This window comes from Rattus rattus, chromosome 2, assembly GCF_011064425.1.
Source record: "Rattus rattus isolate New Zealand chromosome 2, Rrattus_CSIRO_v1, whole genome shotgun sequence".
NCBI classification, from domain to species: domain Eukaryota; kingdom Metazoa; phylum Chordata; class Mammalia; order Rodentia; family Muridae; genus Rattus; species Rattus rattus.
Window position 1 is genome coordinate 152,324,546 of NC_046155.1, and position 26,803 is coordinate 152,351,348.

General features: G+C 46.2%; 1 pseudogene; it reads right to left on the reverse strand.

Annotated features, from left to right (window-relative positions):
* Nucleotides 1-6,747: 6,747 nt before the first annotated feature.
* LOC116893316 lies at nucleotides 6,748-26,436 on the reverse strand (annotated as a pseudogene).
* Nucleotides 26,437-26,803: the final 367 nt, after the last annotated feature.

Below are 26,803 nucleotides of genomic sequence, written 5' to 3' on the forward strand. Positions count from 1 at the left end.
GGCTCCCTCTGTTTCTGGGCTGAAAAGGAGGCCCTCCCACCCTCTGAGCGTGGGCGTGGCTAAAAGGCCACGCCTCTTAGGGAGGCGTGCCAGGGCATCCCGGAACGTGACTGCGACCCCCAAGGTTGAGGAGTTAACTTGACTAAGAGATGACCACAACGCTGCCCTGGGAGTACAGGAGATGCATCTCGTCCTGATAAAAAGAAAGGCAGATTCTCGTCAACCTTTGAACGTACTATCTAGGCGGATGCAATTCCTTTAAGATATGGCTTTGACAGTGTAGTCACACCTCCCAATGGGTGTGCACGAGAGGGTGAACAGACTCTCAACCTTCAGCATGGTAAGAGATAAGTATCCAGGCACACAGTGTACTGTATAGACTTGTAGTAGCACTAAGCGAGCGTGGACACTTTTGCACTGAACAAATAAAGCTACAGAAAGGGAGCTGTGGGTTGACCGTCATCCCTCACCATACCACAAAAGCCAAGGAAGAAAACAAGCAGCAGCCTATATGTGGACCCCATAACAGCAACGAGTAAATAAATTACAGGCACTATGTTGCCTTGATCACACACCCCTCACAGCTGCAACAACAGTGACCAGAGGACTCAAAGGAATGTAAACTGACGGCCAGAAATGCAGTGTAATAGTTATAATACTAATAGGTTGGAGCATGTTTAGAAGTGTGTGTTCAGAAGTGGATGGACTGGCAAGGAGTCAAATGGACTGCGATGCAGCTGTGTTTGCTGCTTCCATGGCCTCTGCCTCTCTCACCTAGATTTCCTCAACTGTAAAATGCATGGGTGACCACTAAGGCTCTCTGCTCAATCCAGACAAGTAGTGTAGGATGAAGAAAGGGAAAGGTGCCTGGCTTCAGGAAGTACAAGTCTATCCTAGCAGTCTTCATGGAAATGCAGGTTTCCAAATACATCCGAAAGGGCAGGAATGTGGTCTGTGGTGTCAGCTGTTGGGAAGGCAAAGAGCTGGACCCCAGCCTCGTGCTGGCCAGGGAGAGACACACACTAAACTCTCTCCAGTGAGCCCTTCCTGGGGTCGTTCTCTTCATTTTCCTCCAGGCCTTCCCCAGACATCCTGGTCCCTAAACTACCAACCTAACTTCCCCTCAGAGAGGGACAGCCCTTTTCCTAGTGACAGTATTGACAACCTAAAATTCCAAATCGCATCCCAAAAAGGTGAGGGTCAAAATTTGAGGGAGGGGAGTCACATGCCTAATCTCTAGGCATATTCATGGGGGATTTTTTGTTGTTGTTGTTGGGTTTTTTTTCCTAGTTAGGAGCTTCTCACCTACATTATCCAAGGGAGAAATGAGAATGGCTGTCCCCAAGGCTTTGTCATATACACTATTACCAAATGTGTTGCTCGGAAAGAACATTGAACTGAGACATTAAACTGAGAGCAATATGGACTTGGCTCCTCCTTGCCTGGGACTTACTAGTGGTGTAATTGGGCATTTGCTACTCCATCTTTAGGGCCTCAGTTTCCCATGAAGGGGTTATAAAATCTTACATTTATAAACCCTCCCCTTCACCTAAGGGAGTAGTCAAGCCAGACATATTTGTTTCTCTGGACCCTAGTTTGCCTAATTATAAAGATGAGAATGTGAACTTTTAAGAAGATTTCTCTAACTGAGGGGAGAGTGAGTGTGGTTGAGGTCAGAGTTGTCAGAACTCCCTAGATGTGTCATGGCAGTTCTGCTGAGAACAGAACTCTGGTCCTCTGCAGGAGCCATATGTGCTTTTATCCACAGAGCCATCACTCTATTATGTAGCCCAAGCTGTCCAGAAACTCACTGTATAGACTAGGTTGGCTCACAAAAACCACAACTTTATTAGTTGTTCTCAAAAACCGGGGCCAGCCAAAATTACTGGAGAAATCTTTTTTAAAAACATGTTGTTGGGGGTTGAGGATTTTGCTCAGTGGTAGAGCGCTTGCCTAGCAAGCACAAGGCCCTGGGTTCGGTCCTCAGCTCCGGACCAAAAAAAAAAAAAAAAATGTGTGGGCATAGTGGCGCACACCTCTAATCCCAGTGCCCAGGAGGCAGAGGCAGATGGGTCTCTGTGAGTCTGAGGCCACCCTGGTCTACAAAACAGCCGGGGTTCTGTTACACAGAAGAAAGAAAGGGGAAAGAAAAAAAGGTCATTGTCCTACCTTAACTCTACTTAATTCACCAACTGTCATAAGCTTCATATACAAATACCTAAATATACAAAAGATATAAGGTCTAGAAATGTTATTCACAGGATCTTACTACCAGTAGGCAAAGTATATACATAAAGAGGTGGCCCACAAAAAACATAGCGTCTCTCTTCCGTGCTGCTTCTAGGACTGTCCTCTTGCCCATTCGGAGTGGTTGGTTGATTTGTTTTGAGACAGAGTCTCACTGTATGGCTCTGGGTAACCTGGAACTCTATGTAAATTAGGCTGGCGTTAAACTCAACAGAGGTCAGCTGCCTCTGCTTCCCAACTGTTAAAATTGAATGTGTGGGGGTTGGGGATTTAGCTCAGTGGTAGAGTGCTTGTCTAGCAAGTGCAAGGCCCTGGGTTCGGTCCCCAGCTCCAAAAAAAAGAAAAAAAAATTGAATGTGTGTCCACCTTACCCAGTCCGGATATACCCCTGGTCCTTCTTAAGTACAGTGCTTCCCAGGACTCCCACTGCTAGCTGAATTCGGCTGAGAGCCTGCCAGGGCGGGAGGAAAACATGGACAAAGCCTACTTGACCAGGCTGAGAATCTGGCATTTCTAGAAACTATGCTCCTCCCTGGCGAACTCCAGGCTCTCTCCCTAAAAACTCGGGCCTTTGGTAGTGTGTTTCTGGACCGATGGCTGATTTTGTTACCCAATCCTCGTCTTACTCTGCCTGCTTGAACTAACTGAATTTCTGCCCTGCCCTAACCTTATCTTTGAAGACAGGATGCCCAGTGGCCAGAAGTTCCTCTTCAGGTGGCTAACTAACCGGTCAGGTTAAAGTCCTATGATAGTGTGCTAAGTGACACTTCTCAGCACTGTGACAGGTGACCGGGAAGAACCATAAACAGAACAAAAATAGGGGCATCCGAATTCCCGGAAAATTTCTATTCATTCCCAGAAAAGATAGGGACTCTTTCTGTCCTTCATTTGCCTATCCCTCCCTTGTTTCTTCCACCGATGGCTAGACCTTCCTGACGCCATTAGAGAAGCTACTTTGCAAAGTTATCTTTCATTTCTATTCTTGGCCAAGAAAAAAAAATCACCACTGCTCAGTGAGCATTCCATTTTATTGTGGACTCCATAACTCCAAGAGGGACAAGGAAACCAGATATTAGTAACGGTTTGGTTAATCTGCCCACATCTCTACAGGTGGTAATTGAGACTCCTCAGTTGAATGCTGCTGGGCCCCGTCTGACACAGACACTGAAAAGATTGCGCTTTCCCTCCAAAGAAGAACTCATCCTAATTGTATTCACACAGTTAATATATTTCCATTCAATTTTTAAATCTCTTCTTCAGCGGTTTGGGAAGGTTGTTCTGGGCTTTCTTGATTCTCTATTCCAGGTAGCAGGGCGAGTAGAGTAGGACCTAACGAAAATTGGCGTTTCTTCTTTTCTGTGACCAAAATGACTTGTCATCTGGTCCTTCTCACACAACCCCATCGTCTTCTTTGTGCCTGCCCATCTGACAGAAGGTGAGCCCATTCGCCGATTGGTTTGACCAATAAATGTATATATGGACGGGCTATCATCTTAGATACTGGAGTTATAAATATTGATTAAGATCAGCCTCTGAGCTCATGGAGTTCACAGACAGAGAAGTAAACAGGCAGGTGGTGTGGCAATTGAAGTAATTGCCATATGAAGCTAGGTGTGGTGTCAGAAACCTGTAGTCCCAGATGTTCAGGCAACTCATGTGGGAGGCTGCCTTGAGCCTACAGTACAGTCAACACAGCCTCAAGAAAAAAGAAATGATAATAATAATTGAGGTTAAGGTATGTCAGATGTGACATAACAGACATCAGAGTGGTTCATTGCACATGTCACAGTAGGAGGAGGTGGGGCTTAATCTAGAAGAATAAGTCGGCAATGGAGTCAACTGTGTACAAAACAAGTGACACGCTGAATCAGAGAAAAACCAGGGCACTGGGCACTGGGAGGAAGAGGCTGATTGTGCGAGCTAGAGAGTCGATATTAAGAAAGTGGAAAAGGACTAAGAGGAGTTAGGTCAGGAAGGATCTTGAAGGGTCTAGGAAGGAAATTGGGCTTGGCCCAGTAGATGCTGATTGTCTTCTGTTCTTAACGTCTCTGCTCGGTTCTTCTCTCTCGGTCCTGACTTCCCCGAGCACATCTAACCAGCTTTCAGAATCTTCGCTGCTGTTATACTCCCATTGAATCGGAAGATCTGGAGAAGAAATACTAGAAGTGCAACAAAGTCAGCTGAAGTATGAGAGTAGGTTGATAAGGTTGTTGAGGTTGTTTGTTTGTTTTTGAGGCAGTGCCTCATTATGTAGCCCAAGCTGTCCAGAAACTCACTGTATAGACTAGGTTGGCTCACAAAGACCCACTTCCCAGTGCTGGGATTGGAGGCCTGTACCATCAGGATGAAGTTTTGTTTTTTGGTTTTTGTTTTTTTTTTTTAAGAGAGTTGAATGTGTGTCCTTCAGCTGGAATGCACTGGATACCAATCCAGAGCTCAGGCCAGAAATAAAGACCAAGGTCCAGACTTTCCAGTCACAGTCAATTCTTTCTTGGGCTTCTGACTAAGATAAAGCCCGTCAGTAGTAGCAATACTGACAGCTGTATAGATGTGACTTACCAGTGGAGGGTCTTGATAGAGCAGAAAAGAAGGACTGAGCCAAGCTCTGAGGAACAATGACATTAAGGGAATGGCAGACAAAGGGAAACATTGGCAGAGACAACCACAGGTAAAGACACTGAAGATGTGGCTGGTAAGCTCAGACCCAAGTGCACTCACAGGGGAAAGACAGGCACAGATAAACGATATGCACCCCAGAGATAACATGGGGTTTGTGATTTGGCTACCTCCTTCCAGAACAGGTGACGAATAGTGGGTGTACTCCTTTGTGATGCGGCAGAAGCTTAGAAGATGGTGAGAATTTTGACGAGATAGCATGTAGCATTAAAAATAGGTCTCATAAAGATGCTCAGGGCTCTATGATTAGACTCTGATCTTGGGGCTGGGCATATCCTGGTTTAAGTTCAGGCTCCTCATGTTCTGTGTGCCCTTGGAAAATTGTTCAGCCTCTATAAGTTTCTTTTTCTAGATAATGCCAACCTGGCAGGGGTGACGTGTCAGCAACCTTGTCATACATGTACCACATCCAGCGGCCGGAGGTCCTGGCTCTCTTTGGTTTATTGGCAAGGACATCATTTGGGCTTAAGGTCCACGTGGACTTTCATAACTAAAAGACTGTCAACCCAAGGGTCTCCTGGGAATGCTCAGTACCAGGGATGCCCCAGGAATGATTTTTCAGCGGGGTTAGGTGACAGCAAGCACCTAAACTTCCAGTATTCTAGGTTCTCTGAAATCTGGGGGTTTTTTTTAAACATTTATTTGTGTGTGTGTGTGTGTGTGTGTCTACATGTATACCATAACACACATGAAGAGGTTAGAGAACAAATTCAAGAAGTCAGCTCGTTCCTCTCTTCCTCTCTGCTGCCATCATGTGAGTCCCAGGCACTGAACTCAGGTCAGGCTTGGCGGCAATCGACTCTACCCCCTGAGCCATCTCAGCAGCACCCTTCACCCCCTCACTGTCCTGCCCTGTCCCGTGTTGCTGTCTTTCCAGCCCCACCAATATCACACACCCCATTGGATCCTAAAGCGTCTGGGGCTCGCCTTGGGGTTGTTTCTTCCCCAGCGATGGAAAACTAGGAGGATGAAGAGCCTCAGGAGCTGAATAAGGAAACAGCCTTGGGGGGGAAACACCATGAGACTCTGCTCATTAAGCCCTGGGGCTCTACTCTTCCCTGCACAAACCACTTCTCTAGCTGTCCCCATTCCGATGTTACTGCTCCTTCTACGGTTGGCTACATAAATGGCACTCGCTGGCCACGTACACCAGGCCAGGCTGCATCTTGAGATACAGATACCAAATCAACAGAGCTCCCATGAAGCCCCCAGTCCATCCAGGACAGAAAGTGGACAGGAACATAGAAGGTTGGCCTGTGCCTTTAAGGAGATTGCTCTCAGACCAGAAATGAAGCTAGTGACAGCCAGGCTGGAGGTTAGGGTGGGAGAGAAGGGAGGAGGACATTGTCCAAAGGTCAGGAAAGTTATTTATATTACCCCAGCCCTCTCCAAACCCTTTCCTATTCCAGCCCAACTTCCTGTCTCCCGTCCGGAGGACCACAGGCTTTGAAAGTATGTCAGCCTCCTGTGTTACAATGGGGTTCAAACTCCAAAGGAGGAAGAGCTGGAATTCTGACAAAAATCCCCGGAAGTAGAGGGCTGCAGTCAATTAAGGAAGGGCTTCAGCCCTGCTTCCTCCAACCTCTATCCTACACAACTGAAAATTCGATCTTTTTTTTTTTTAAGCTTTACAATGAAGCTTATTTTGAAAGACTGTGTTGAATCCTCCCTCCTCCTCCCCTCCATCTTTTTCTTTTGAATTTTCAGGGCTTTTAATATGGTCCAAATAAAGAGGACTGCTTCATATCTGCCCCTTCCCTGCCAAAGAGACTGCTACAGAGTCTTTACCTTCTCCTTGTCTGTGGAGACCAGAACACGAAGGTGTCAGGTGCACAGAACTTTGAAATTCACACTACCCTTGCTCTTGGTGGTGTCAACTGATTCAACATCCTTTTGCCTGGCCATCAGCAGAGAGTGCTTGATGCTCTCAATTTCCTGAGGCAAGGCAATGAGGAGAGTAGCATTTATCGTGTCTTTTACGATTTTTCCTAGGACCGTCAAAAACCCACCAAGACCAGGATCCGTATGCCAGGCACTGAGGATAGTGGGAAACTGGACACACATGGGGTATGGCAGGTGCGGGGAGGCAGCTCAGTGTCAGAGGGACAGTGTCAGAGGGACAGTGTCAGAGGCCAGAAGTTCCTGGTTCCAGCACCAGTAATTCCTCCTGGACAAGCAACTATCTCTGGCCTCAGGGTCTCTTGAAAAAGGAAGGCAAATGGTTTCCTTGCACAGTTCTTATAGGAATTTAATAAAAGCCATACCTAAGGCTTTGAAATAAGAGAATCCTGGGACATAGTGTGTTATAATTCATGCTCTCCTTCTTTTAAGGGAGCTGAAATTCAGGGTGAGTTTCTGTCTACCTGGAATGCTGTAAGGATGAGCTTCTGATGGGCAGAACTTCTCAACAGTGACAACGTGGGGCACATCAGAAGCAGTAGGAAGCTCATAAAACACATGGGCGCCCACACTTTACCCACAAGCCTCTGATTCAAGAGCTTCAGGGTGGATCTGTGACATCTGCCTTGTAACAAGTTCCCTCGAGTTACTCATATGCACGTGCGGCTTGAGGTACTTTGGACTAAATAACTCATTGAGTCATTCAGCTAGCAAGCCCGAACCAGCAGCTGGGCAAAGGGCATGAGCTTTGAAGGAAACTCTTGCCTCGTACAGAGCCTGATACACAGTGAGCACTGATTAAATGGTTGCCCCCACCCACAAAAAAAAAATAGCCTTCAAGAAGATGTATCATGGACAGACCCATGGCTCCAGCTGCATATGTAACAGAGGATGGCCTTGTTGGGCACCAATAGGAGGAGGAGCCTTTGATCCTGCCAAGGCTGGACGCCCCCCCAGTGTAGGGGAATGTGGGGGGGCAGGAAGGTGGGGGTGGTTGGGGAGGGGAAACACCCTTATAGAAGAAGGGGAGAGGGATGGGATAGGGGGCTTATGGCCGGGAAACCGGGGAAAGGGAATAACATTTGAAATGTAAATAAAAAATATATCATTTAAGGACAGCAGACATAAATCTATAGATAAGTTGCAAGCAAAAGAAAAGGTGGGCTTAAAAAGCTCGAATTACCCAAGATGCAATCCACAGACCACAGGAAGCTCAAGAAGAAGGATGGCCAAAATGCGGATGCTCCCACTCCTTCTTAAAAGGGGAAAAAAAATCCATAGGAGGGGATATGGAAGCAAAGTTTAGAGCAGCGACTCAAGGAATGACCATTCAGAGCCTGACACACATGTGGCCCGTATATATACAGCCACCAAAACTAGATAAGATTGATGAAGCTAAAAAAAAAAAAAAAAAAAAATGCATGCTGAAAGGGACCGGATATAGATCTCTCCTGAGAGACACATCCAGAGCATGTCCAATACAGAGGTCAGTGCTAGCAGCCAACCACAGAACTGAGAACAGGACCCCCTTGGGGGGAATTAGAGGAAGTATTGAAAGAGTTGAAGAGTTTGCAACCCCATAAAAACAACAATGCCAACCAACCAGAGCTTCCAGGGACTAAACCACTACCGAAAGACTATACATGGACTGACCCAGGGCACCAACTACATATGTAGCAGAGAATAGCTTTGTTGGGATACCAGAGGAAGAGGAAGCCCTTGGTCCTGCCAAGGTTGGACCCTCAGTGCAGGGAAATATGGGGGGCAGTAAAGGGGATGTATGGGGAGAATACTCATATGGTGGAGGGGGAGGGGAAGGGATGGAGGCTTATGGACAGGAAACCAGGAAGGGGAATGACATTTGAAATGTAAAGAAAATAAAGAAAAATAAAGAAATATATCTAATAAAAAAAATTTTTAAAGTAAAACAGAGAGAGAGAGAGAGAGAGAGAGAGAGAGAGAGAGGAAAGAGAGAAAGGAAGGAAGGAAGGAAGGAAGGAAGGAAGGAAGGAAGGAAGGAAGGAAGGAAGGAAGAAAAGGTAAGGTGGGCTCGCAGGGGCTTCAATTGCCTGGGCAAGACCCACATAAGAACAAGTCAATCAATACTCTAGCATGGATAAGGAAGGGGTTCATGAGCCTCTACCCGTGACTGGGGAACTGTGGTCAATCAATGGCTTGGAGTGGGAATGAGTCAGTCTTTTAGCATGTGGCTCCAGTGGATGGCCCCACACTCAGGGGGCACAAATTGGAGTCAGTGGGTTATTTAAAGGCGTGGGGGGGGGCGGGCAGGAATGAAGTTGAGGATGTAGGGGCGGATCTGGGAGGAGTTAGAAAAAGAAGTGGCAGTGACCATGATCACAATACATTGCATGAAATTTTCAAATCATTAACAAAAATGCTTAGGGGGAAAAGACGCTTGCAGAGGGAAAAGATGAGGAAAAGTTTCCTAGGGAAAAGAATGTCTGACTTTAAAGCATGAGGCTTACCAGGTTCCGCTGTAGACGTGTGCTGAGTTACCGGTGTGAGGGGCAGAGTGACGAGCTACGTCTGCATCCCGGGTACCAGGGGAACTGGTGGGGACTGAAACAGGGTCAGGTCTGTGGGTCTGAGGATTAGAGTGCAACAGATCTACTCAGACACAGAGCTTCAACCTGGAATGAAGTCCGCGGGATGGTACAGGACTCACGGCAGGCAAAGAACAACTAAGAAGCCTTTACTGGAGAAGATCCATCTGGAGGAACGTCAGTAGGTTGGTAAGGGATCAACTCCAGAGGGTTTCCTTCCCCTGAGGGAGCCGCGATTCTCATTGCTGTAATGAAACACTAAGACCAAAAGCTGTTTGGAGAGGAAAGGGTTTGTTCGGTTTATACCCCCACATCACTAGGAAAGTCGGGACAGGAACCCAAACAGGACAGGGACCTGGAGGCAGGAGCCGACGCAGAGGCCATGGAGGGGTGCTGCTTACTGGCTTGCTCCTCGTCGCTTGCTCAGTCTGCTTTCTTATAGAACTCAGTCTAGGCATGGCACCACCCACAACGGGCTGGACTCTCCCCCATCGACACTAATTAAGAAAATGCCCTACAGCCAGGTCTTATGGAGGCTTTTTCCCGATTTAGATTTCCTCCTTTCAGATGACTCTAGCTTGCATCAAGTTGATGTAAAACTAGCCAGGACATGGAGATAAAGACTTGGCATCTCCAAAAGTGCCAAAAGGGCATCTTGACTGTTTCCAGCTGAAACCAATTAGAAACTATAGATGCAGGGCCGTTTGCCTGTCTTTCCCTACATGGGGCAAACCATAAAGACTCTTTTGAGAGGAAAGTCCCTATCATTCCAAGATGGAAAATGCCTTTGGTCATCAGAGACCGGCAACTGGGGCCTCAGTGAGACTGAATAAGCAAATTGCTTTGAAATTAATCATATTTTCCCACCAGCTTTAACACCCCCTTATCCCTCACTTACTGGAAATTCCCACGGAATCTACCGCTCAAGCTAAATATCTGCGTGTCCTGTCATTACTTCACAAATTTATAACTTTTTGTTTTCAATGTTTAAGGTCCCTTGGTCCTCAGGCTTCACTGTGGTGAAGATCTCCAAATTAATTGTAAAATTTATTTTTAAAAAACTTTTTTTCCCTCTCTGGGCTTCTTGGCTCACACCTTTAATCCCGCACTCAAAGGTAGAGGAGACAGAACACTGTGGGTTTGAGACCAAGCTGGTCTACATCGAGAGTTCCAGGCCAGGCACAACTACAATAGTAAGACCCTGTCTGTTTTGTTTTGTCTTGGTTTGGTTTTTGTTTTTCGAGACAGAATTTGTCTGTGTAGCTTTGGCTGTCCTGGAACTTGTTTCATACATTAGGCTGGCCTTGCCAAACCCTGTCTTTAGGAAAAATAAAATAAAAGTTTGCTGGAGACATTAGTGCTTCAAGCACTTGCTGCTCTTCCAGAGGACCTGAGGTTAGTTCCTAGCCAGGTGGCTCACAACCTCCTCTAACTCTAAGCCCTCTCTGGCCTTTTAGCCCTCTGCATCTCTCTGTGTGTCTGTGTCTGTGTCTGTGTCTGTGTCTGTGTCTGTGTCTGTGTCTGTGTCTGTGTCTGTGTCTGTGTCTGTGTCTCTTATCTCTTACACACACACACACACACACACACACACACACACACACACACACACACACTAAGCTGAAGCACTAATGTAAATTAAAAAGCACTTTGCTGCATCTACCTTGGGGATGAAGACCATTCTGAGCAATCAGACTGTTGGCTCTCCAGAAAAATGTCAGCACCACTCTGAAAGGACCCCCATTATTATAAAGGGGCTCAGAGGAGCCTTCACCCCATGGATGGAAAGCTGAGTCTCCCTGAGGGGGAAAGAGGGACCTGGATCCAGGTTGACATAGGGTGGAAAAACAGAAAGGAACTGGCTGCTGTGTGTGTGTGTGTGTGTGTGTGTGTGTGTGTGTGTATGTGTGTGTGTGAGAGAGAGAGAGAGAGAGAGAGAGAGAGAGAGAGAGAGAGAGAGAGAGAGCGCTATCTGTGCTCAAGTACAGGGCATGATCAGGGGTGCAAGGTGAGCTCCACATATGCTCCCAGTCCCATCAACGTTGTCAGTTATTCAGAAAGATGGGTCTCTGAATTGAAATCCGAAATTTGGGGGGTGAAAAATACATCCATGGGATTCAGATGAAGACAAGTGTTTCTTGTTCTATCTCTCACAAAAGATTTAATCCTTAAAAATTGATATTTAACTTGTTTCGAATTCAAAGGCTTTGATCCAACAAACCACAACAGTTAAAACAAGGACATCGGAACATTTTGGCATCCGCATGTCTGAAAAAGGAACCATGTAGCAGGCTAGTGAATGAGATCCAAGTTAGCCATCTCCAGAAACAAGACCCTGGCTTATATGAACAACTAGGGATGTGTTCTAGGATGATGAAAGACCTCTATTGATTGGTGAGACTTCTCTTACTAACCAGCTCTGAATCCAAGGAAAGACGGCTCATATCTGTACACTTGAAATAGAGGCAGGAGGAGGATCATGGGCTCAAAGTCACCATCGTCTCTCCCTCTGCCTCTCTGTCTCTGTCTCTGTCTCTGTCTCTCTCTCTCTCTCTCTCTCTCTGTGTGTGTGTGTGTGTGTGTGTGTGTGTGTGTGTGTGTGTCTGATTTTTTTTGAGACAAGGTTTCTTTGTGTAGCCCTGGTTGTCCTGGAACTAGCTCTGTAGACCAGGCTGCCCTTGAACTCACAGAGATCTGCCTGCCTCTTCTTCTCAAGTGCTGGGATGCACCACTACCACTTAACAAGACCAAGACCTTATCTCAAAAAAAAAAAAAAAAAAAAAAAAAACCCTGAAATCGTCAGGTGTGGTGGTGCCAGGTCAGCCAGGGCTACATAGTGAGATCCTGTCTTGGTCAGGGAGGGGGGAGTCCAGCATTCGGGAGGCAAAGGCAAAAGGATTTCGGTGAATTCTAGGCCAGCCTGGTTTACATAGTGAACTCAAGGCCAACTAGGGCTACAGAGTGAGACCCTGTCTCAAAAAGTAAACAAGTAAAATAAAATCAGTTCTTGTATTCACTGAGGGTCAAACTGTCTTTTTTTTTTAATATTATTTATTTAACATATATGAGTACACTGTAGCTGTCTTCAGACACACCAGAAGAGGGCATGTGATCTCTTTACAGATGGTTGTGAGCCACCATATGGTTACTGGGATTTGAACTCAGGACCTCTGGAAGAGCAGTCAGTGCTCCTAACCACTGAGCCATCTGTCCAGCCCCCAAACTGTCTTCTAAATATGTGTTCCTATGCCCATGGTTTGCGCCACTGCTGGCTTTAGTGCAGCCTCCTTTCCAGCCAGCAGGGTTACTGCAGAGAGTAACTGGTCAATGAGCTAAGTTAACACTGGATGTTCAGCCTTACATGGGACGTTTATTTCACCCCCTCCACGGCATTTTAAATATCGAGGAAAGGGGAGTGGGGAGACAGATGTAAGAGGGCAGAAGAAGGGACAGAATATTACAGAATATTGTCTCCCTCCATCTTTCAGGGATGGCGTGGCCTTTGTGCTCTTGGACTCTAAGCAACTGTGACAACCCGTGTAAGACTGGGATCACCAACTTTTCATCACTGAGCAGTGAGGGTCTCACAAGGCTTCACCTCTTCCTGTGGATCTATGAGCAGTCGAGGAAGGAAATGATGTTGTGTTCAGGAACTGGTGAACTGCCTATGATCCCATGAGATACACTAATCAAACACATTATAAAACAAGAATAAAAGACATAAAAATAGAAGGATGAGCTGGAAACGGGAAGGGGGTTAGTGGGAGTGAGAAGGAGACTAGAAAGGGTGATATGGGGAAAATACGTTTAAAATGCACTGTATCAGACAGATGCAGACACCCACAACCAAACAGTGGGTGGAGCTTGGGGACTCTCGGGGAAGAGTTAGGGGAATGGTTGAGACCCTGAAGGGGATAGGAACTCCACAGGAAGACCCACAGAGTCAACTAACCTGGACCCTTGGGGCTCTCAGAATCTGAACCACCAATCAAAGAGCAAACACAGGCTGGGCCTAGGCCTCCCAGCTTAAATGTAACAGATGTGCAGCTTAGCCTTCACATGGGTCCCAAACAACTGGAACGGTTCTATCCCAAAAGCTGTTGCCTGTACGTGGGATGTGTGCTTCTCACTGGGCTGCCTTGTCTGGCCTCAGTGGGAGAGAAAGCGCCCTGCAGAGACTTGAAGTACCAACACGGGAGAATACAGGGGTGGGGTGGGGGGGTTCCTGCTCAAAGGAGAAGGGGAGAAGGGACAGAGGAAGGACTGTGGGAGTGGCCAGGAGGAGGGTAGTAAGCAGAATGTAAAGTGAATAAGTAAAAAAAAAATGTAAATTGAAAATAAAAAATGTACTAAAGTCATGTATGAAAATGTCATAATAAAATCCATTGTCAGGTATAATTAGAATATGTTAATAAAATTTTAAAGGACTAAGAAGATTAGAAGGGATATCATTCCACTACGCTAGTGTTATCTCTGTGAGATCCTCTTTAACAGCTTACTGGAAACAGTTTTCTCTCTGATGTTATTAATTCAGATTGTGAATGTAACATATTTATCATGAAAACTTTGGAAAATAGAGAAAAGCATAAATACTATAATAGGGACTTCCTATAATCCCACAGTCCAGTGAAAACCACAGCTGGGATGATTTAGCATAATTCTTCCAACGGTTTTATACGAGTATCAGGCTTTAAAATGTAAATTTATGATGGCTTATTTAATCTACCCATATTTGGGGATATGCAAATTGCTTTCCTATTCTAAAAAGGCACCAATAAAGACCACATACACCAGACCTTGTCTTTAGTGTTCTCTCTCTCTCCTGCTTCCTCCCCACCTCCTTTCTCTCTCTCTCTCTCTCTCTCTCTCTCTCTCTCTCTCTCTCTCTCTCCCTCCCTCCTCTCTTCCCAGGCTGACCTCACAAATTTGCCATCCACCTGCCTCATTCTTCTTAGCACTGGAATCACAACATGTGCCACTATGCGTGGTTTTATTTGTTTGTTTTGTTTTCTTTTTATTTTCTTAGGATAAATCTTTGGAAGTAAGATGACTAGGGAATCATATTTGCAAGCTATAAATTACCATCCAGATAAACTGCCAAATCGCTCTGCAAAAAATAGTTTACGCTTTTGAAGAAACTAATCCATCTGACTAATGACTGTCTGAAAGCTGAAGCATAATTTTAAAATATTCTTAAATGTATATGTGTACATGTATGAGTACACACGTTCATACACTTGCCCTTAGAGGCCAGAGGAGGGCATAAGATCCCCTGGAGCTGGAAGTAGCAACTGGAAGTTATGAGTCACCAGTTTAAGTTCTGGGAACCAGAACTTAGGCCCTCTGCTAAAGCAGTGCATGCTCTGAACAGCTGAGCACACTCGCAAGTCCCATTAAGCATTTAAAATCACAATCTGGTACTGGAGGGATGGTTCAGTGGTTAAGAGCACCAGCTACTCTTCCAGAGGATCTGGGTTCAAGTCCCAGCACCCATGTGGCAGTTCACAACTGTCTGTAACTCCAGTTCCCTCACACTGACATGCATGTGGGCAAACAGCAATGCACATATAATAAAGATAAATGAATCACTTTCTAAGTTTCAAAAGGTAAAAATTACATTCTCCTTTCAATTAATTTTCTGCAAGCTTTACTTCCTGAAGCAAATAGTTCGTGGTGTTTGCTACACGCCAGCCAGCTTACATTTCCCCTTGAGTCTTCCCAATACTTTTATGACACGGGGACTAGTACTACTTCACTTCACAGATGGAGAACTAGAGTCTTACAGAAGCCAGCTAGAAGACTTACCCTCAGTCACAAATGAGGAAACAGAGTCAGAATGCCAAACAATTCTTTAATCGGCCCTTTGCAGAAACTGTATCTGCCACTAGAGGTCACAAGCCTTGGTTCCTCGTTTAATAAGGATCTGTAAAACAGAAAACAACAAAGTCCCAGTGCATCCTGAACAAATAAGTAAAAGAATTAAGAATATGTATAGGTTAGTTCCTAACAAACTAGTTTAGGTTGAGACTGGAGAGATGGCTCAATAGTTAAGAGCACACACTGCCCTCTGAGGGGACCCAAGGTCATTCCCAGCACCCATGCCGGGCAGCTCACATTACCTGTAACTTCTATTCCAAGGGACGAGACACCTTTTTGGCCCTCTGCAAGTACTATGCTTATATGCACATACCCAAAAGCGCTCACATGCACACACACACACATTATAGATAGATAGATTGATAGATAGATAGATAGATAGATAGATAGATAAAATCTTTTAAGTCAACAGGATAGTGGTTCACGCCTTTAGTCCCAGCAGTCAAGAAGCAGAGTCAGGCAGATTTCTTTGACTTTGAGGTCAGTCAGGTCTACAGAGCAGGACAGCCAGGGCCACACAGAGAAACCCTGTCTTGAAAAAGTAATGTCTATGTTTACTCTATAAGCTGTCATGTTAGTTTCTGTTATGGATTGAATATTTGTCTCCTCAAAATTCCTATGTGGAGTCTCTAACACGCCCCCCCCCACACACACACACACCCAATTGGGATAGTATTTGGAGATAAGGCCTTTGGAAGATAATATGATTCAAATCCAGTCATGATGGTCATTGGATCCCCAGGATGAGCTCAGCACCTTAGAAGAAAAGATTAGAGTTTCTCCTCTCCGCTGTGAGAGAAGGCAAGGCCAGGGCAGAGGCCCTCCCCAGAACCTACCATGACAGCTGGGCTTACATCTCCAAAACAGTTTCTAAGGTCATCGAACGTTGACTGTCTTGGGATCATGGTTTTCCTGTGTAGTACTGGGGTCATCCAGGGACCTGCAAGTTCCACCCGAGTTCAGCCACACTCGACTACGGTTCCAGTCCTTATCTACATTTGCTTTGAGACAGGATCTCCCCAAGTTGCCTTGAACTCCCTACGATGACCCAAGCAGGCCTCAAACCTGGGGTTCTACTGCCTCAGCCTCTTGTGTAGCTCTGCTCAAGAGTTCACAAGTATTCTATAAGAAATTACTCCCACTGGGGTGTTCGAGCCTGAGGGTTGATTGGTTTTAAAGCAAGCACTTGCTGGGTAAGCAGGAGAAGCCATGTGCCATCGTGGAACCCATGTAAAATGCCAGGCATTCTGGCTTAGAATAACAAGCTCAGCACTGGTCAGGCAGAGACAGTGCATCCCTGGGGCTCACTGACCAACCATCCTGCCCTAACCATTGAGCTCCAGGGCTCACTTTCTCAAAAAGCCTAGGAAGCTAACTCAGCAGTTAAGAGCATTTGCTGCTCTTGGAGAAGACGATGGTTTGGCTTCCAGCACTCACAATTGGCCATAACTCCTGTTTTAAGGTATCCAAAACCATCTTCTAGCCTTCACTAACAGGCACACACACACACACACACACACACACACACACACACACACACACACACACACAGTTCATATGCACACACTACTCATGGAAAACACTTATCCATATATACAAAAATATATAAATACTTTAAAGAAAGAAAGGACGGACAGCTCCTGAGGCATGACACCCAGGCTGACTTCCGCCTCCACATGCACATGCACGTACATACACGTGAACACGCAAGGGGTGGGGGGGAGCCAGTGTCTCCCAAGATTAATTAATTTTAAAAGTAATAAAATGTTTCTGTTTGTTTGGCATAGGGATGTAGCTGAATTGGTGGGGCACGTCCTTCGCATACGTAAATAAAGCCCTGTGTTTGATCTCGAGCACCACGTAACTCGCTCTGTGGCACACATCTGTAATCCGGCACTGGGGGTCTGGAAGCAGAAGAATCAAGAAGTCCAGGGTCACTCTCAGCTACACAGTGAGTTTACACGGATCTGGTGGGAAAATGTTTGTTACAGAAAGCTGAGCTGTTGGCCGAGGGTCACAAACTATGTCTATCAGCAAAGGTTTATGGTAACTAACTCTGACTTCCTTAAGTTGCCTTACTAGTGATTTCACTTGTTCAGGACAGCACCATGGCAGCTGCCTTCACTCCTCTGATATCTCGTGCTATTTATGTCATCTTTTCCTTTTGGGGGTGTTACCTCCAGCGGTAATGCTGCACGAAATTAATTATATCGTTTTATTGTCTGCTTTCATGTTAAATTATGGGCTCCAAAATAGTTGAGAAGAACAGATGGTGGCCCGTGCCTATAATTGTGGCCTTTGAAGGTTGAAACAGGAGGAAAGGTCAGGTTCAAGGTCAGCCTGGGCTGCCCAGAGAGACCAACTGCCAGGATTGGAGGCAGGTGGTAGGAAGCCGAGCATAGTGGTACACACCCGTTAATCCCAGCACTCAGGATGCAGAGGCAGGTGGATCTCTGAGAGTTTGAGACCACCCTGGTTTACAGAGCAAGTGCTAGAACAGCCATTGATATACAGAGAAACCCTGTCTAGAAAACAAAAAACAAAAATGAAACAAAAAACAGCAAGCCAGGCACAGGCCTTTAATCCCAAACTCAGGAGGCAGAAGCAGGGGATCTCTGTGGGTTCAAGGCCAGCCTGGTCTACATAGTGAGCTCCAAGACAGACAGCTAGAGCTACATAGGGAGACCCTGTGTCAGAGGAAGAAAAAGGAGTGGGGATTTCGGGGGGTATAGAGGGGACCTGTGCATCACATTGAACATAGAGCCTGGTGCCCAGTACTATTCCTAAATGACATTGTTCCCTTATGTTAGTGCTTTGGTTTGGTTGTGCTTTCCAGAATAACCTCCATACCCAAAAGCTCTCAGATATAAGGAACTTTGTCTTACTCAGCACAGAATCCCTATACCCTGAGCCAGGTATGATGCACACACCTATAATCCCAGCACTGCTGAGGCTAATGCTGAAAGATCAGCCATGTCAAGTCCAGGCTGACCCTACACTGTGAGTCTCCGTCTCAAGCCTCACTCCAAGGGGAGGTAATCCCAGTGCCTAGAAAGTTCTCGGTAATGTTTTAACACACACATGATTGAATTAGTTAAAATAAAAAGCTAAAGTACCGAGAGGCAAAGTTATGAGACCAAGGTCGTTCAGCAAAGATTGGAAGAGCCAAGGTTTGCTGTCAGATCTAGAAGGTTCTAAGAACCCAGATGTTCTCCCGGCTGCCTCCCAGACCTGCATGGGAGTACAGCTGGGAAGAGTCTGCATTCCATCCGACCCTCTACCTCAGTGGTTCTCAGCCTGAGGCTGTGACCCTTTAATACCATGGTGGTGATCCCCAGCCATAAAATTATTCTCATTGCTATTTCATAACTGTGATGGTCATGAACCATAATGAATCTGTGGAATCCAAGGATCTTAGGAGACCTCTGCAAAAGCACTGATCGACTTGCAGGTCTAACTCTGGTCTAACTGCCTTTCTCTCTTTCCTAGAAATTAGACCATGTCTAGCTGACCCGCCCTTGCTGTAAAAGTGAGAGCACTCAGATGCAGGGCAGGGGCAACTACAGCCACCTGCTCCCCGGTAACTACAAGGTAAGTTTGCAGTCCTGGTCACGTAGGTTAAGCCAGACTCAATCACATGTCTTTCTGCATTCCCACCACTCTCTGCAAAGGCATGAGCACCCCCTTTACAGGGACTTTTCTGCAAACTCTCATCTTCAGGAACCCCAGCACGCTGAATGTGGCAGCTGTCTCTCCTAATGAAAGATTCTCTCCCTTTAAAGACCTACCATGCTTCCTCTGATAGGAGGCATGGTCCCTCCTAGTGTTTTCTCACCTCAGACCCAACCCACACACACACACACACACACACACACACACACACACACACACACACACACACACACACACACACACACACACACAATGTCTGGAAGATCTTTCTTATGATAAAGCTCCTTCCCGAGGGGTAATTGATCCCTGATTTCTTCTCCACAAACCTGCAGCCCTTTGCTCTAACAGTAGGGCATACTTAATCAGTTCCGTGAACACAAGCTTCTGCCTCTCAGCCCACTAGTCAAGGGACAATGCGTTGTTCTTCCGGTCACCACTGCTGTATCAGGTAGCTTCCGGGCTAGCAACCAGCTCCACTTCACGCCAACATGGCAACCATGCATGAGCTCTCAAAAAGTTCAGAGAGCCAAAAGCTGCAGCAATGGCCCCAGCCCCAAAAGAACTCCAGGGGCTCAAAAGCAAGTCTAGAGGACCAGAAGCCAAGAAATACAGAGGACCAGGAATGCAGAGGCCCAGAGGACCCCCCAGAGGCCTGAACAAGGATGCTGGTTCAGCAAGTTAAAAAAACAGTGTAGAGCATCCAAGGCCCTTAAACTCAGACAACCTTTCTTCTTCCTCCTTTCTCGTTTGTGCTGGAGGCATGATTTTATCACCACAAACTAGTCAACAACACGTTTTAAAAAAATAAAATAAAATAAAAAGAGATCGCTGCAGTGCCAACTGTCGGCGAGGCTGCCTGGGCCTAATTATGGCTAAATTTTAAATGTCATTTCTGACAGGAAGTTTCCAAAATTTAAGTGGAAAATGCTGTGGCAAATGGCCAAGGAGTTCAATTACTCAGTACATTTGAATTTTTTTAAAAAAGGCATAAAGTGGTCCTTTCAGCCGAGTGGAGTGGTACACGCCTATAATCCCAGCACTCGGGGAATAAATGAAGGCAGAACATCGACAGCTACGTAACAAATCAGAGACCAGTCTGGGTCACATTAAAAAATAAAACTGGTTTATAATATGCTCACCTACACTTTGGGTACATTCTTCTACACTTTGTATGTGGAATGGCATGATTTCACATCTTTCTACAGAAAATAATAACAACAATAATTGTTTTCTTTCACGTAAGAATATATTGTGAAACTTGCACAAGATAATGTGTATTGAACATTTGGGAGAGTGTGGTTATTTAGGAAGCTTTCGATGCATGGTGCTTTATTCATTATTTCCGTGTTTATTTCCTATTATTCTTGAATTTAGCAACTCAAAGATAGGCATTTACTATCTTGTTTCTGAGGACCAAAACCAGAAGTGGCTTGGCCGAGGTGGTGCTGGCCTAGAGTCAGGTGAGGTTGTTGTAGGCGGTCAGTCAGTCAGCTGGGGATCCGAAGTCATGCCAGGGCCAAGCTGGGGTGGAGACCTGGTTTCCAAGCTCGCTCACGTGATGGATGGCAAGCTTCCGTTACTAAGTGGGCAGAAGCATCTATTCTTCCAGGAGCTTCTCCACAGTCCCCACACAGCACAGTGGAGTAAAGTTCCCCAGAACAAAGGACAAAAGACCAAAGCCACAGCCACTTATCACCTTGTCCCAGAAGTGACAGTCCCCTGTGCTTCTGGCCGCACATTCCAAACAATGTGGTGCACACGGGCTTCTGCTCCGGAAGTAGGAACCATTTTGGAGGCCATCTTGGAGGCGACTTACTGCACTGCTTCTCGTTGATCTTGATTGAATCCCACTGTCTGCCCCCAGTCCAAGGGCCTCTCCTTTAGAAGTGCTGCAGTAGCTACGGAAAACGGGCAGGTGAAATATCCTGCAGCTGATTAAAGCCTGAGTTCAGTGGGTCAGCACATCGAGGAAACAAAAAGACGTAAGGAAATATTTTAGATTTGATGTTCCTTTTTAAAATACTAAAATCGTTAACCTGGAAAGTTCAGAGTTTTTCAGACTTATGCATGGTTGCTATTTGAGGGTTGTTTGTTTTCAAGATAGTGTTTCACTATGTGTTCCTGGCAATCTGGCCTGGAACCCACAGAGATCCACTAGCCTCCGGTTCCTGATTGTTGGCATTAGAGATGTGCTCTACCCCTTAGTCTTGTCTTTGCTGACTGGCTGGTTGCTGATTGGCTAGTTACATGCGTGCGTGCATGCGTGCTTGGCTGGCTTGCTGGCTGGCTGGCTGGCTGGTTGGCTGGTTGGTTGGTTGTTTTGTTTTGTTTTGTTTTTTCCACGTGGAAGAGGTTTATTGAGGATGACGGAGACAAGATAGGGAAGAGAGAGAGAAGAGAGAAAAAAGGAGAGTGGTTGGTTGTTTTTTGAGACAGGGTTTCACTAAGTTGGCTGGCCTGGAACTCACTATGTAAACCAGGTTGGCCTCAAACTCAAAGACCTACTGCTTCTGCCAGCTTCCTGAGTGCTGGGGTTAAAAGCATGCACCACCATGGCCAGATGGTCGTAGTAGTTTTAAAATAGTCTCTGTTTGGGTTGGAAAGATGGCTCAGCCATTAGGAGCAATTGCCCCCCTCGCAGAGACTTTTGATACCAGCACCTACGTGGTGGCTCACAACTGTCTACGTCTGTAGTTCCCTGGGATCTGATGCCTTCTTCTGGTGTACACACAAACAACACCCATATGTACAAACAAATAAATCCTTTTAATTTTATTTGTTTGTTTGTTTGGTTTTGGTTTTTTCAAGACAGGGTTTCTCTGTGTAGCCCTGGCTTGAGTAATGGGATTAAAGGCATGTTCTTCTGCCACCCAGCATAAATCTTTGATTTGTTTGTTTGTATTTCTTATTGTGGTGGGGCATTGCTTGTTTTGGTTTAAAGTTTTAGTGGTTTTGAGATGGGGGTCTCATGAATTTTAGGTTAGCTGCAAATTCGCACTGAGGATGACCTTGAATTCCCAAGTGCTGAGATGACGGTGTGCCCTGCCACTAGACTCTACTTTTCAGAACACTTTTCGGTATGCAACCAAGTGGAGTAAAAGCATCCTTCGTTCTGAGTCTTTATTTCTGCTATCTCTACAGAAGGAAGTGCCTCTGGTTTTCTCGGTTAGGGCCTTGACTGGGAATCCACATTTTGGGAACTGCTGTTCTCACACCAAATTCTAAAAGCATCTTTCTGTTCCCCAGTTTTGGCACCTGCCCCATGTCCAGTTCCTCCTTTCTTTTCTCACTGATGCTAATCTTCAGCAACCCCCACCTATAAAAGAGTGTCTGTGGAGGATGGCCCCTTGCATGGGACCTGGGTTCCCTGCACCTACAAAGTGTCTCACTCCAGTTGCAGGGACTCCAGTGTCCTCACCTGGCCTCCAAAGACATCAGGCACACATGGAGTAACTTACTTTTATATGTGTGCAGGCAAAGCACTCACACAAGTAAAATAAAAACAAATCTTTTTAAATTAATACATAAAAGGTCCCTCCACAGGTAAACAATATCTTAAATACCCATTGGGAAATGATTCTCTCTCTCTCTCTCTCTCTCTCTCTCTCTCTCTCTCTCTCACACACACACACACACACACACACACACACACACACACACACACACACAACTAAGTATCGTAGTCTTCATTTTGCATCTTGTTTTTTTTTTAATTTGTCATAATTATTTTACTTACTCACTTTACATCCCATTCACTGCCCCTCTCCTGGTCACCCCCTCCCACAATCCTTCCCCCCATCCTCCCTCAGCTTCTCCTCTGAGGGGGGTTATCCCCCCACCCTGACACATCTAATCACTGTGAGGCTAGGTGCATCCTCTCCCACTGAGACCAGACAAGGCAGCCCAGCTAAAAGAACACATCCCACATACAGGCGGCAGCTTTGGGGACAGCCCCCATTCCAGTTGTTTGGGACCCACATGGAGATCAAGCTGCACATCTGCTACGTATGCAAGGGGAGCCCCTTGCTTTTTGAACTACCAAAATACCTTAGAATTCTTCCCTCGTTACCATAAAGATCTGCCGACTGAGACTAAAACTAACATAGCCAAAACCCAAGAAATCTGCATTTATTCAGGGCTACTCGGATCCTGGAAAGCACAAATTCAAGCAGCCTTAAAAGTGTGCTCCAAGGTCTTGCGGAGTGGCCGCTGTGTTTATGGCTTTGGACGTCAGGGAACTAAGACCATTTCTGGGGAAAGTGAGATTATCTTGTTTGAGAAGGGGGCTGAGCAGGTCTCAGTTCCTGGGCAGTTTGGAGTTAGGGGTCTGCTAGAGGAAAGATAGGTGAGGAGTGGAAAATGCTCCAGGAAAATAATGCCCAGCTCAGCCCACGGGGCAGCTTGAATGTGGGTGGGAGGTCACACCCAGTTCAAAGGTTTAACTGTGGAAATGTCTGAGCCCTTACTAACAACGACCTCCTGACTCCATATCGAATGCCAGCATCACCCCATTTTGACTCGCATTCCTTGCCAAGTCTGCATCATTTTCGAAGGCACTGCAGGAGCCTATAATTATAATTCTACCATAGACTGCGTCATCATTTATTCAGCCAGTTGCCCTTGGGCGGATGGCTGGGTTTCGTGCTTTGTTTTTGTCTGGTACAGACTGAAGTGAATATTTACCTATATGCCTCTGAGTATAAAGGAAATTTGCTGAATAAAAGTTTGGGTTTCACTAATTTCCCTAATTAAAGGCTGTGTATATTTCTGGCTTTGGGGTGTGTGTGTGTGTGTGTGTGTGTGTGTGTGTGTGTGTGTGAATGCTGAGTGCACATGAAGGGAAGAGATCAATCTTGGACATCATTTCCCAGGATACTGCTGTCCACCTTATCTGTCCCTGACCCAGAACTAGCTGATTTGGCTAAGCCAGCAAGCCTGAGGGGTCCACCTGTCTCCACCCGTTCAGTGCTGGACTCAGCCGCCATGCCTGACTTCTTTTTTTAACACGGTCTTGTTAATTCTTGGAGAGTTTCACACATGCATGTGTGTACCGTGTAGATAACGTAATCACATTTTCCCAGCCCACTCCTCTCCATAACTTTATTCTCCCATCTCCCTGCCCACTCCCAGTTTCATGATCTCTCTTTTTATTGACCTGCAGTCCAGGCCGGAGGTGCATACACTCCATAGCTTCGTGGGTATGAGGCCACCCACTGGGTCATGGTCAACCTGCCACGAGCCATACCCCTAGAGAAAACCAACTCTTCCTCAGAAGCTGTCAACTTTCAATAGCTCCTCAGACTAGGGGTGGGGAAGCCTAGAACCCCCCACTTGATCGAGTTCAGACGACCACAGTTGCTGTGAGTCGTGGGTGCTGCTGTCCTGCCGTATCTGGAAGACACTGTTTCTCTCTGGCCTTCCTGACCTCTGGCTCATACAGTCCCTCCTCTCCCCCCTTTTCAAAATGGTGCCTGAGCCTCGGGGGAGGTGTTGTATAGATATCACACTTGTGGCCCTCTGCTCTACACTTCCTCTCTGTTTTGACCAGTGTGGGCATCCGCTTTAGCCACCATCCACTCATGCCTGGCTTCTGAAGGTCAGTTCCGGGGACTGGACTCAGGTCCCTGGGCTTGCAGAGCGAGCCCGTGACTGACGGAGGCAGCTAGCTCCTCCAACCAGATTTCATATTGTACACACTTATTATGCATCATGTATACATTGTTTTTCCGTGAGTTGTCACTGTCCTTTTCTGCATGAATTTGATTTTTTTTTAAAGATTCATTTATTTTATGTGGGTACACTGTCACTGTGCTCAGACACACCAGAAAAGAGCATCGGATCCCATTACAGATGGTTGTGGGCCACCATATGGATGCTGGGAATCGAACTCAGGACCTCTGGGAGAGCATTCAGTGCTCTTAACTGCTGAGCCATCTCTCCTGCCCTGAGGTTTTGGGTTTTGTTTTGTTTTGTTTTGGGGGGGATTACATGTATTTATTCATTTGTGTGTGTGTGTGTGTGTGTGTGTGTGTGTGTGTGTGTGCGCGCGCGCGCGCGCATGCGTGTCCAATGCACAAGTGTGGAGTCAGAAAACAACTTGTGGGAGACAAATCTGTCTCTCCAGGAATCGAACTTAGGCTATTACGCTTGGCAGCAAGCACCCTTCCCCACTGAGCATCTCACCAGCCCAGAATGAGCCGAGCTTCTACACGGCATCTGGAGGAGGCCCCTGTGCTGTTTAGTGCTCTACTGCCACCCAGTGGTAAAGCAGGAGGTAGCACAGGCCCTCTCTGAGGCTCTCATTTCCTAATGGAACCATGCCCTTGGTTTCTAAGTAGGGTTGTTGAAACAGGCAAATCAAAATGTAGGAGACGCAAATTTAAATTTTGGATGAAAAGCAAATAACTTTTTATTTGAGTTATACTTTTAGTTTTTAAAAAATGAATTTATTTATCTAAAATCCCAATTTAACTAGGTAGCCTGTAGTTTACCTGAGAATTCTATTTCAAGGGCTCTGTGAGCTGAAGTTTCAAAAAAAACAGCCACACCTGTGTTAACAAGGCTGCCTGACAGACAGGCTGATCATCATGACTGTAGTTTGGATGTTGTAAATCAGGAGCCAGAATTATCTTTGGCTGTCTCTAGTCCCATTAATTGCCACTATTTTCATATCAGGTCCAACATTTTTTCCACTGTAAGGTAAAACTTTATTGTGTACTAACTTTTTAATTTTGTAACTATATTTATGTACATTTTACCCAGTTTAGTGCCCTTGCCCCTTCCAGCTTGGCAATGCGAGTCACAGACTTAGGACCCAGGATGTTGCCTCCCCAGTGGCGGCGGATTTCGTCATATCTGTCGTTATAATTGGTCCTAATAGCTTCCACCAGCTTAGCCAGAGCACCCTTGTCTTCCGAGTTCACCTGTGTGAAGGCAACAGTGGTGCATGTCTCCTGTGGACCTGGCACCCCAGCCTGGCCTTTCCCTTGATGATGCAGTAGGGCACCCCCATCTTTCGACAAAGGGCAGGCAGGAAAACCACCAGCTCAATGGGGTCTACATCATGGGCAATCACCACCAAGGTAGTGACTGTATCGACCTCTGCTCGGAGGACAGGCGGTCTCTTAGCTGGGACGTCCCCTTTGTCAGCAGCTTTCTTCTCAGTAGCCTTTGCTCCTCCTCCTGCTTTGTCTCTGGCCTGTACTTGTGGGCAAGCTTAAGCAGCTGAGTCACTGTTTGCCTGTCCAGGGCCTGGGTGAACGGGTTAATGGCAGGAGGTACCATGAGCCGCTTATAGAGGATGGCTTTTTGCTGCTGCAGCCTGGTGTAGCGGGGCCATTTGACAAAGTGTGAGATCTCTTTAGGGCTGGATGTCCTGCCCTATGCGGAAGTTCTCAGGCCTTTTTCCAAACAAAGGATTGACCACCCTTTTGGCCTCCTGTTTCTTGATAATGATGGGTGCCGGGACCACCTTCTTCCCCTTGGCCTTCTTTCCTTTGGGCATCTTGCTTGGCTCCATTAAGTACTAACTTAGCAGACCAGCCAGCGTCTAGAACCTATGGGACTCTCTATGTAAACCAGGCTAGCCTCAACTCAGACTAGCCAGAGTCTAGAAACTATGGGACTCTCTATGTAGACAACGCTAGCCTCAACTCATAGAAAACCACCCGCCTTTACCACCTCCTCCCAAGTGCAGGGACTGAAGTTGTGCCCCACCATGCCTGACAATCTGTGACTTTCTTACATTCCATAAAGCCATTCCATAATGGGACATATTGTCTGGAACAAGCAGAATCTGCAGCTGGGCCATGGTCACTCAAAACTGCCTCAGGAATGAATGATCTCAGCCAGGCAAAAATCTAAAGAAGACA